The sequence below is a fragment of the Urocitellus parryii genome, chromosome X (genome assembly GCF_045843805.1).
Source record: "Urocitellus parryii isolate mUroPar1 chromosome X, mUroPar1.hap1, whole genome shotgun sequence".
Classification (NCBI taxonomy): Eukaryota; Metazoa; Chordata; class Mammalia; order Rodentia; family Sciuridae; genus Urocitellus; species Urocitellus parryii.
Window position 1 is genome coordinate 65,347,933 of NC_135547.1, and position 13,697 is coordinate 65,361,629.

The window sequence follows — 13,697 nt, forward strand, 5'->3', positions numbered from 1 at the left end:
TGTCCACATGCAGAAACTCTGGCCTCCACTCTTGTGTGGACCTCCATCTACCAATGTGGGGCTCCTCCAGTCACCTCCATCTTGGGATACTACAACCATTGCCAGAGTCTGCTACACATCGTATCCTGAACCTGGAGACACTGAACTGGGCTTAAAGACAGCCACTAGCCACAATATTGTAAGGATTGTATGCATAAGGCAGAGTTCCTTTTGTGAAAAAATTCCTGAAGGGTAATAGGCACCCTGTTATCCACATTTGGAATATTCTATAGTTTCTCTCTGGAACTTGTAAGATGACTCAATGCCTAGCTGCTATGGTAATGTCCTTTGAGAGGAGGCTCTGTGCTATCAGCCTTGACCTTAATCTCAGACACTCAGCTCCCTGGGAATAAAGGAACTCTCTTAAATAACACCAGTGTGTCACTGGGCCTACACCTGTCCACATAACAGTAACTTTATACAATGAGCAATATGTATTAATGATGTTAATGACCTAATGTAACCTATGGATATAAATAAAGCTGGAAGTTCAGATGAGCAGCCACTTTTACTTTGCCCCTACACCTTGCTTGCTTCTCTATCTCCTTTTTTTTTTTAAAGAGAGAGAGAGAGAGAGAGAGAGAGAGAGAGAGAGAGAGAATTTTTAATATTTATTTTTTAGTTCTCGGTGGACACAACATCTTTGTTGGTATGTGGTGCTGAGGATCGAACTCAGGCCGCACGCATGTCAGGCGAGTGCGCTACCGCTTGAGCCACATCCCCAGCCCCTCTCTATCTCCTTTTGATTTTTTTTTTGTTGTTGTTCACAATATTGCACACCACAGAGCTGCATCTTGGAACATGCATCTCCCTGCCACTGCCAGGCACCACCAGCACCACCCAACCCACCCACACCCCATCCCTGAAAGCAGAGGGCTCCATCTTGGGACACCTTCCTTGCCATCTTTAGTTGGGGCAACACCCAGCTTGGAACACATGCTGGAACTTAGAAGCATTATCAAAGTACTGAAAGTCCACCCCCGCCACCATAGGAGTTGCTAACCTGTCAAAGTGCATGCAGATACGTGGCCAGTCTCTAACTCACAAAACTGGGTCATAAAACCACGTCCTGACCTGACCAGTACAAAACAGCTTTCTGTAACAGTTGTGCAGCTCCCAGAGTGCAGCCCACAAGACCTCTAGAGATAAAGGTTCCTGATTTGGAATTAGAAAGGGAGGGGGTGAGTGAGATACAATTTAGAGACTAAATCAAAGACCAGAAATTATGAGGTCTGCAGGAGATATAAGGAGATAAGACCAGGTGCCCATATCACATGAGTGGGCCCCAAAGAAGATCCTTGGACCAACCTCCCACCCTAATAACCTTCACCATTCTTAGGGTGGAGATACCAGCACACAACAGACAACCTCATCTACTGGACAAAAAGGGAAGCTGGAAAGATACTGATCTGCAACAAAAAAAAAATCCTTGTATTTTTCTTCAAGATTTTTTTTCTCTCTCTTCTCCCATCACACATCCCAAACATTTGTGAAACCAAGTACTTTTCATGAATTAGGTTACTAATGGCTGGGATGTCTCAATAATATATTACAGTGGTGTTATATATTTTTTATCTCCTATTTTTACATTATTTACTTTTCTTAATATATATGTTTGTTTTCTGTACTCTACTGTCATCCTACTTACTTGTCTCACCAAAATCGTTTCTCTCTCTTCTCCTGCTACTAACCTACTTCTTTAGATTACTTTTTCATGCTTTCTAAAATCTAATAATTCTATATCCTCAACTCTTACCCTTCCAACATATCATCCTACACGTCACCTCTGGTTCTTTTCCCAACTCTAGACCCTTTTTAAAAACCTATTGTTTATTACATAGATAATGATTGAGCTTACAATTTCTGTATATTGTGACAAAACCATAAACATCGTAATAGCAGATATTTGGTTTAAGATTGTATGTTGTTTGTATTGGGATCAGTTCACATTGTTCTCTCTCTTAAAGAAGAGGTGGTGGAAGACTCTAGGAACACTATAAGCTTATAGGGTAAAAACTGTAACACAATGAATACATAGTGCTAGAATAAAAGACACATAAACATCATGAAAAAGTTCCTCCAACAAATTAACATATCATTTTATTAGAATGTATGGCCAGAAAAACAGAAGAAATGACAGAGAAGGAGTTCAGGATGTACGTAATTAAAATGTTCTATTAATTAAAGGATGATATAAGAGAGCAAATACAGGCAAAAAAAGATAATTTTGATAAAAAGCTATATAAGTAAATACAGGAAGCAAAAGATTACTTCAATTAAGAGACAGGTTCTGGGAAAAAAAAACAAAGAGAAATCCTTGAAATTAAAGAAAGAATAACCACATTAAAAGTTTAATTCAAAACATTACAACAGACTATATCACTTGGAAGGCAGGACCTCAGAAAATGAAGACATAATATATAACCTTGAAAAGAATGTCTACTACAAAGTGAAGATGGTAAGAAACCATGACTAGCACATTCAAGAATTATGGGATAACATAAAAAGACAAAAGTTAAGAATTATTGTGAGAGAAAGGAATAGAGTTCCAAAGCAAATGAATGAATAATCTACTAAATGAAATAATATCAGAAAATTTTTCAAACATGAAGAATGAATTGGAAAATCAAATGCAAGAAGCCTACAGACACCAATGTACAAAATTGCAACAGATCCACACCAAGGCACATTATAATGAAAATGCCTAGCATACAGAATAACGAGATAATTCTAGAAGCCACAATAGAAAGGATCAGATTACATATAGGGGGAAACCAAATAGGATCTCTGAAGATTTTTTAACTCAGAACCTGAAATCTAGAAGATCCTGGAGAAACATGCACCAACCTCTGAAAGAATATGAATGCCAACTAAGAATCATATCCAGCAAAATTAAGCTTTAGATTTCATGATGAAATAAATACCTTCCTTGATAAACAATAGTTAAAAGAATTTATAACTAGAAAGCCTCCACTAAAGAGCATCCTCAGCAAAATATTCCATGGGTAGGAAACTAAAAACAACAATGAAAATCAGCAAAGAGGTGGGTATTACACTAAGGGAAATACTAATCAAAGAAGAAGCTAAGTCAAGTTAAATACCCAAAATAAACAAATATGACTGGAAATTCAAATAATGTCTCAATAATAACCCTAAATATTTATATATATATATATATATATATTTTATTGGTTATTCAAAACATTACATAGATTGCAGAATCACATCTGTTAAACATCCGCATTTTTACATAATGCCATAATAGTAACTGTTGTATTATGCTACCTTTCCTATCCTCTACTATCCCCCCTCCCCTCCCCTCCCATCTTCTCTCTCTACCCCATCTACTGTAATTCATTTCTCTCCTTATTTTTTTCCCATTCCCCTCACAACCTCTTATATGTAATTTTGTATAACAATGAGGGTCTCCTTCCATTTCCATGCAATTTCTCTTTTCTCTCCCTTTCCCTCCCACCTCACGACTCTATTCAATATTAATCTTTCCTTCCTGCTCTTCCTCCCTGCTCTGTTCTTGGTTGCTATCATTATATCAAAGAAGACATTTGGCATTTGTTTTTTAGGGATTGGGTAGCTTCAGTTAGCATAATCTGCTCTAAAGCCATCCATTTCCCTGCAAATTCCATGATTTTGTCATTTTTTAGTGCTGTGTAGTACTCCATTGTGTATAAATGCCACATTTTTTTTATCCATTCATCTATTGAGGGGCATCGGGGTTGGTTCCACAGTCTAGCTATTGTGAATTGTGCTGCTATGAACATCGATGTGGCAGTATCCCTGTAGTATGGTCATTTAAGGTCTTCAGGGAATAGTCCGAGAAGGGCAATAGCTGGGTCAAATGGTGGTTCCATTCCCAGCTTTCCAAGGAATCTCCATACTGCTTTCCATATTGGCAGCACCAATTTGCAGTTCCAACAGCAATGTTAAAGAGTACCCTTTTCCCCACATCCTCGCCAGCACTTGTTGTTGTTTGACTTCATAATGGCTGCCAATCTTACTGGAGTGAAATGGTATCTTAGGGTGGTTTTGATTTGCATTTCTCTGACTGCTAGAGATGGTGAGCATTTTTTCATGTACTTGTTGATTGATTGTATGTCTTCCTCTGAGAAGTGTCTGTTCAGGTCCTTGGCCCATTTGTTGATTGGGTTATTTGTTATCTTATTGTTTAATTTTTTGAGTTCTTTGTATACTCTGGATATTAGGGCTCTATCTGAAGTATGAGGAGTAAAGATTTCTTCCCAGGGTGTAGGCTCCCTATTTACCTCTCTTATTGTTTCTCTTGCTGAGAAAAAACTTTTTAGTTTGAGCAAGTCCCATTTGTTGATTCTAGTTGTTAACTCTTGTGCTATGGGGGTGTCCTATTAAGGAATTTGGAGCCCAACCCCACACTATGTAGATCGGAGCCAACTTTTTCTTATATCAGATGCAGAGTCTCTGATTTGATATCAAGCTCCTTGATCCATTTTGAGTTAACTTTTTGTGCATGGCGGGAGAAGGGGATTCATTTCATTTTGTTGCATATGGATTTCCAGTTTTCCCAGCACCATTTGTTGAAGATGCTATCCTTCCTCCATTGCATGCTTTTAGCCTCTTTATCGAATATAAGATAGTTGTAACTTTGTGGATTGGTTTCTGTGTCCTCTATTCTGTACCATTGGTCCACCTGCCTGTTTTGGTACCAGTACCATGCTGTTTTTGTTACTATTGCTCTGTAGTACAGTTTGAAATCTGGTATCGCTACACCTCCTGATTCACACTTCCTGCTTAGAATTGCTTTTGCTATTCTGGGTCTTTTATTTTTCCATATGAATTTCATGATTGCTTTCTCTATTTCTACAAGAAATGCTGTTGGGATTTTGATTGGCATTGCATTGAACCTATAGAGAACTTTTGGTAATATTGCCATTTTGGTGATGTTAGTTCTGCCTATCCATGAACAGGGTATATTTTTCCATCTTCTAAGATCTTCTTTTATTTCTCTCTTTAGTGTTCTGTAGTTTTCATTGTATAAATCTTTCACCTCTTTTGTTAGGTTGATTCCCAAGTATTTTTTTTTTTTTGAGGATATTATGCCTGGGGTGGTTTTCCTCATTTCTATTTCAGAAGATTTGTTGCTGATATACAGGAATGCCTTTGATTTATGTGGAATAATAACCCTAAATATTAATGGCTTAAAATCACCAAAAAAAGACATAGACTGACAGATTGGATTAAAAAAGACCCCAAAATATTCTGCCTCCAAGAGACTAATCTCATAGGAAAAGACATTCACAGAATGAAATTTAAAGTTTAGGAAAGAACATACCACTCGCATAGACTGCGGAAACAAGCAGAGGTTTACATCCCCATGTTAAATAAAGTAGACTTCAAGCCAAAGGTAATAAAAAGGGATAAAGAAGGACATTTCATATTGCTCAAAGGAACCATACATCAACAAGACATAATAATTATACATATATATATATATATATATATATATATATATATCCTACACAATGGAGCATTGACATTCATGAAACAATTTTTTTTCAAGTTTTAGAGTAAAATAGACAACAACACAATAATTCTGTGTGACTTAACACATTTCTTTCACCACTGGATAGATCTTCCAAACAAAAGCTAAACAAACTAATTAAAGAACTCAATAACATAATCAATATTTTATATTTAATTCACATATATAAAGTATATTATTGGTCAATGAACAAATTCACTTTCTTCTCAGCAGCACATGTATTCTATAAAATAGACCATATATTATGTCACAAAGCAACTTTAGTAAATACAAAAAAAGGAGAGATACTACCCTGCATTCTATCAGATCCCAATAGAATAAAGTCAGAAATCAATGATGAAATAAAAATAGTAGTTCCTCTAACACCTGGGCATTAAATAATATGCCATTAAATGAACAATGTGTTGGAAACGACATTAAAGTGGAGACCAAAAAATTCCTGGAGGTAATTGAGAACACTGATACCACATACTGAGATCTCTGCCACAGTTCATTGCATGGAGTCCATTCTTTAAAAGAAGAAAAAGTCAATGAATTAATTACCTAATATTACATTTCAAAGCCTTAGAAAAAGAAGAACAAATCAACAGCAAAAGCAGTAGAAGACAGGAAATAATTAAAATTGGAACTGAAAATAATAAAATTGAAACAATTGAAAAAATTGACAAAAAATTTGGTTCTTTGGAAAAATGAATAAATTGATAAATCCTTAGCCATGCTAACAAAATAGAAGAAGAGAAAAAAACTCAAATTACTAACACAATTGATGAAAAAGGAAATATCATGATGGACACAACAGAAATATAGAAGATAATTAGAAATTATTTTGAAAGCTTGTACTCCAATAGAATAGAAAATATTGAAGGCATTGGCAAATTGTGAGAGTCATATGATTTGTCCAATCTGAATCTGGATGATATATGCAAGTTAAACAGATGAATTTCAAACAATGAAATAGAAGATGCCACCAGAAGCCTACCAACAAAGAATAGCCCAGGAACAGATGGTTACACAGCTGAGTTCTACAAGACCTTCAAAGAAGAACTAATACCAATAATCTGCAAATTATTTCATGAAACAGAAAAAGAGTGAACACTTTCAAACTCATTCTTTGAGGCCCCAAACACCCTGATTCCAAAACCAGGCAAAGACACAGCAAAGAAAGAAACTTCAGACCAATATCGCTAATAAACATAAATGAAAAATTTGTCAATAAAATTCTGGCAAATCAAATACAAAAGCATATCAAAAAGATTGTGCACCACAATCAAGGGGAGTTCATCCCAGGGATGCAAGTTTGATTCGACATGCAGAAATCAAAAAATATAAATCAACACATCAAAAGACTTAAATATAAGAATCATATGATCATCTCAATAGATGCAGAAAAGGAATTTGACAAAATACAGCACCCCTTTCATGTTTAAAGTACTAGAAAAACTAAGGATAACAGGAACATATGTCAACATTGTAAAAGCTATCTCTGCTAAACCCCAAGCCAACATCATTCTAAATGGGAAAAAAAAATGAAAGCATTCCCTCTAAAAACTGGAACAAGAAAGAGAGGCCCTCTTTCATCACTTCTATTTAACATAGTTCTTGAAACTCTAGCTAGAGCAATGAAAATAATGAAGGAATTTAACAAAATGTGGAGAGGAAAAGAAGAACTCAAGTTATCACTATTGCCTATCATATGATTGTATACCAAGAGGATCCAAAAAATTCTACCAGATAACTTCTAGAACAAATAAATGAATACAGTAAAGTAGCAGGATATAAAATTAACACCTATAAATCAAATGCATTTTGTATATCATAAATAAATCCTCTGAAAGGAAAGATCTTAGAAGACGGAAAGATCTCCCTTGTTATTAGATAGGCAGAATTAATATTGTCAAATGACCATACTATCAAAAGCACTATACAGATATAATGCAATTCCAAAGTCCCAATGACATTTCTCATAGAAATAGAAAAAGTAGTCATGAAATTAATCTGGCAAAATAAGAGACCAAGAATAGCCAAAACAATCCTTAGCGAGAAGAGTGAAGTAGGTGGCACCACTATATCAGACTTTAAATGATACTACAGAGCAATAGTAACCAAAAAAAGCATGGTATTGACACAAAAGAAGACTTGTTGACCAATGGTACAGAATGAGGACACAGAGACAAACCCACACAAATACAGTTATCTCATATTAGACAAAGGTGCCAAAGACATATTTGAAAAAGCATAGCCTCTTCAACAAATGGTGCTGGGAAAACTGGAAATCCAAAAGCAACAAAATGAAATTAAGCCCCTATCTCTCACTATGCTAAACCTTCAACTTAAACTGGATCAAGGACGAAGAAATTAAAGCATAGACCCATGTGAGGGGTATGTTTTTTCCCAACCTTTCACCTTCAGCCTGTGTATGTCTTTTCCAATCAAATGTGTCTGCTGGAGGCAGCATATTGTTGGATTTGTTTTTTTTTTTTTTTTTTTTTTTAATTCATGTTAGCAGCCTATGTTGCTTTATTGGTGAGTTTAAGCCATTTACCTTTAGAGTTACTATTGATATATGATTTGTATTTCCAGCCATGTTTGATTATTTATCTTTTTTTTTTTTAATTTGGTTTGTTTCCTCATGATTAGCTTTCCCCCTGCTCTCTGGCTTACTGAGGTACTTCCCACTGTTGGTTTTGGTTATTGTTTTTCATTTCTTCCTCATGTAGAGTTTTGCTCAAGATGCTTTGCAATGATGGTTTTCTGGCTGCAAATTCGTTTAACTTTTGTTTATCATGAAACATTTTTATTTTGTTGTCGTACCTGAAGCTTAATTTTGCTGGGTATAAAATTCTTGGTTGGTATCCATTGTCTTTCAGAGTTTGAAATATGTTGTTCCAGGATCTTCTCGCTTTCAGTGTCTGTGATGAAAAATCCGTTGTTAAACTTATTGGTTTACCCCTGAATGTAATCTGCCTCCTTTCTCTTGAAGCTTTTAATATTTTCTCTTTGTTTTGTATATTGGATATCTTCATAACAATGTGTCTTGGCATTGGTATACTATGATTTTGTATGCACGGTGTCCTGTATGCATCTACAATTTGTACATCCATTTCCTTTTTTATGTCTGGAAAGTTTTCTATAATTATTTCATTCAACAGGTTCTCCATTCCCTTGGTTTGAACATCTATGCCTTCCTCTATCCCAATGACTCTTAAGTTTGTTTTTTTTTTAAGTACATGGAAAAAAGCTCACCATCTCTAGCAGTCAGAGAAATGCAAATCAAAACGACCCTAAGATACCATCTCACTCCAGTGAGATTGGCAGCCATTATGAAGTCAAACAACAAGTGCTGGCAAGGATGTGGGGAAAAGGGTACACTTGTACATTGCTGGTGGGACTACAAATTGGTGCAGCCAATTTGGAAAGCAGTATGGAGATTCCTGGGAAAGCTGGGAATGGAACCACCATTTGACCCAACTATTCCCCTTCTCGGTCTATTCCCTAAAGAACTAAAAAGAGCATACTACAGGGACACGGCTACATCGATGTTCATAGCAGCACAATTCACTATAGCAAGACTGTGGAAGCAACCTAGATGCCCTTCAATAGACGAATGGATAAAAAAAAAATGTGGCATTTATACACTATGGAGTATTACTCTGCACTAAAAAATGACAAAATCATGGAATTTGCAGGGAAATGGATGGCACTAGAGCAGATTATGCTAAATGAAGCTAGCCAATCCCTAAAAAATAAATGCCAAATGTCTTCTTTGATATAAGGAGAGCAACTAACAACAGAATAGAGAGGAAGAGCATGAGAAGATCACCACTAAACAGCAATGAGAGGGGGAGGAAAAGAGAGAGAGAAGGGAAATTGCATGGTAAAGGAAGGAGACCCTCATTGTTATACAAAATTACATATAAGAGGAAGTGAGAGGATAGGGGAAAAAAACAAGAGAGAGAAATGAATTACAGTAGATGGGGTAGGGAGAGAAGACGGGAAGGGAGGGGATGGGAGGGGAGGGAAGGGGAGGGGAGGGGGGATAGTAGAGGATAGGAAAGGCAGCAGAATACAACATACACCAGTATGGCAGTAGGTAAAAAAGTGGATGTGTAACCAATGTGAATCTGCAATATGTATATAGGGTAAAAATGGGAGTTCATAATCCGCTTGAATCAAATGTATGAAATATGATATGTCAAGAACTTTGTAATGTTTTGAACAACTAATAAAAAAAAGAATACAAGTAACAACAAATTTTGGCAAGGATGTAGGAAAAGAGAAACATACATATCTCTTGGAATGGATCCACCATTTGACCCAGCTATCCCACTTCAGTCAATACCCAAAAGACTTAAAATCAGCATACTGCAGGGACACAGCCACATCAATGTTTATAGCATCTCAATTCACAATAGCTAACCTATGAAACCAACCTAGATGCCCTTGAAACTGATAAATGGACAACGAAAATGTAGCACATATACACAATGAAATATTAATCCACCTTAAAAAAGAATGAAGTTATGGTATTGCAGGTAAATGGATGGAACTAGAGAATGTCATGCTAAGTGAAATAAGCCAATCCCAAAAAACCAAAAGCTGAATGTTTTCTCTTATAAGTGAATGCTGCTCCATAGCAGGAGGATGGGGAAGAATGAAGGAACTTTGGTTTGTGTAGAGGGGAATGAGGGTGGGGTGGGGTTGTGGGGATGGGAAGGATGGTAGGAAGACAGTATTACCCTATATACATACATGATTACACTATTGGAGTGACTCTATTCCATGTACAGCCACAGGAATGAGAAGTTGTACTCCATTTGTGTACTATATGTCAAAATACATTCTACTGTAAAAGAAATAAATTAATATTAAAAAAAGCAGAGACCCAGCACCTAAAAGAAGAAAAAGTCGGCCCAAATCTTCATCAGGTTGGATTAGGCCACAATATCCTTAATAACACTTCTATAATGCAAGAAATAAAATCAGGAATCAATAAATGGAATGAATTCATAGTAGAAAGCTTCTTCTCAACAAAAGAAACAATCACTGAGGTGAATAGAGAGCCTACAGAATGGGATCAAAATTTTGCCACACACACATTAGATAAATCTCTAGGATATATAAACAACTCACAAATCCTAACACCAGAAAAAAACAAACAATCTAATGGATAAATGAGCGAAGGAACTGAACAGAGCCTTCTCAGAAGATTATATACAATCAATCAAAAAAAGATATATAAAAAAGTTCATCATCTCTAGCAATTAGACAAGTGCAAATCAAAACTACTCTAAGATTTTATCTCACTCTAGTCAGAATGGTGGCTATTAAGAATACAAACAACAATATATGTTGGAGAGGATGTGGAGAGAAAAACACACAAATACATTGGTGGTGGGACTAAAAATTGGTGCAACCAATATGGAAAGAAGTATGGAGATTCCTTGGCAATGGAACCACCATTTGACCCAGCTATCTCACTCTTTAGTTTATACCCAAAGGCCTTAAAAACAGTATAATACAGGGCACAGCCATATCAACGTTTATAATGGCACAATTCATAATATCTAAATTGTGAAACTAACCTAGATTCCCTTCATTAGATCAGTAGATGAATGGATAAAGAAACTGTGATATTATATATATATATATATATATATATATATATATATATTATATACACACACACACACACACACACACACACAGTGGAATACTACTCAGCATTAAAACCAAATAAAATAATGGCATTTTCAGGTAAATAGATGGAGTTAGGAAGTATTGTGTTAATGGAAGTAAGCCAATCCCCAAAACAAATGATAAATGTTTTCTTTGATATGAGGATTTGATCCATAATGGGGATGGGTGAGGAGCATGAGAGAAATGGAGGAACTTTAGATAGGGCAAATGGGAGGGACAGAAAGGGAGGGGGCAGGGGGGTAGGAAAGGTATGGTATAGATAAACATTATTGCCCCATGTGCATGTATGAGGATATAAATGGTGTGACTCTACATTGTGTACAACCAGAGACATGAAAAATTGTGCTCTATAAGTATACTATGAATTGAAATGCATTCTGCTGTCATATATAACAAATTACAGTAAATAAATACATTTTTAAAAGATCACTTCAGTAAAGAGATAGAAATTCTGAAAAGCAATCAAGCACAAATTCACAATATGATTGAATCATTAAAACAAATTTAATATTCAAGGGAAAGTTTCACAAATAGACTAGACCACTTGTAATACAGAACCTCAGGCAATGAAGACAATGTATATAATCTTGAAAAAAAAGTTGACCACCCAGAGAAGGTGGTAAAGAAAGATGAAAAGAACTTCCAAGTATTATGAAATAACATGAAAATACTAAATTTAAGATTTATCAGGATAGAAGATGTGGAGATACAAATCAAAGGAATACACAATCTTTTCAATAAAATAATATCAGCAAACTTCCCAAACCTAATGAATTAAATAAAAAATCAAATGTAAGAGGTTTACAGGGCCCAAAATGTACAAAATTACAACAGATATACATAAAGGCACATTATAATGAAAATGCCTAACATTCAGAATAAGGATAGAATTTTAAAGGCTATGAAAGAAAAGTATCAGATTACATATAGTGTGAAACCTTTTCAAATCTAAGCTGATTTTTTAACCCAGACCTTCAAAACTAGCAGGTCCTGGAATAATAAATATCAAGATCTGAAAGAAAATGAATGCCAACTAAGAATGTTACATTCAGCAAAATTAAGCTTCAGATTTTAAGATGAAATAAAAACCATCCATGATAAATAAAAGTTATAAGAATTCACAACTACAAAGCCTACACTACAAAATATTCTCAGCAAAATATTCCATGTGGAAGAAATAAGAAAAAAAATGAAAACAATGGAAAGAAGGGACTTCACTAAAGGAACAGTCAATTAAAGGAGAAACCAAGTCAAATTAAAAACCAGAAATAAAACAAAATGATTGGAAATAGAAATCATATCTCAATAATAACCTCAAATATTGATGGCCTAAACTCATCAATCTAAAGACATAGAATAGCAAATTGGATTAAAAAACAAGACACAACAATAAGCTGTCCCCATGAGACTCTCCTCATAGGCAAAGACATCCACCTACTGAAGGTGAATGGATGGGAATAAACATTTCACTCACATTAATTGTGTAAACAAGAGAGGGGTTTCCATCCTCATATTAGAAAAAATAGACTTCAGGCCAAAGTACTTAAAAAGGGATAAAAAATTATATTTCTATTACTTAAGGGAATTAAATAGCAGCAAGATATAACAGTTATAAACTTTTATACCCCAGAGTGTGGAGCATCTATGTTCATCAAACGAACTGTTCTCAATTTTAGAAATCAAAGAGACCACAACACAATAATACTGGGTGACTTCACCATACTTCACTCACTACCAGACATATTTACCAGAAAAAAAACTAAACAAAGAAAGTATAGAACTAAATAATACAATCAATAGTTTAGATTTAATGGACATATATAGAATATTTCATACATCAACATGTGAATACACTTTCTTAATAACAGCACATGGATTCTTCTCTAAAATAGATCATATGCTATACTACAAAGCAACTCTTAGAAAATAACAAAAGAGATAATACCTTAAATTATATCAGATCATAATGAAATAAAATTAGAAATCATTGATTAAATAATAAATAAAAGCTAATCTAACAACTTGAGAATAAATTATACACTATTGAATGACAAATGTATAGCAGAAGAAATCAGTTAAAAAATAAAAAAAAAATACATAGTGGTAAACGAGGACACCAATACAACATATCAAAATATCTGGGACACTATGAAGACAGTGCTTAGAGGAAGAAAATCACTGCATTGAGCTCATTCATTAAAAGAATAAAAAATCAGTATCTACATGACCTAACATTACCTCTCAAAGCCCTGGGCAGGGAGAGAACACATCAACATCAAAATATGTGCAACATAGGAAATAATTAAAATCAGAGCTGAAATAAATGAAATTGAAACAAGCAATTAAAAAATGACAAAACAAAAGTTGGCTCTTTGAAAAATTAAATAAAATTGATAAACCCTTAGCCATGCTAACAAAGAGAAGGAGA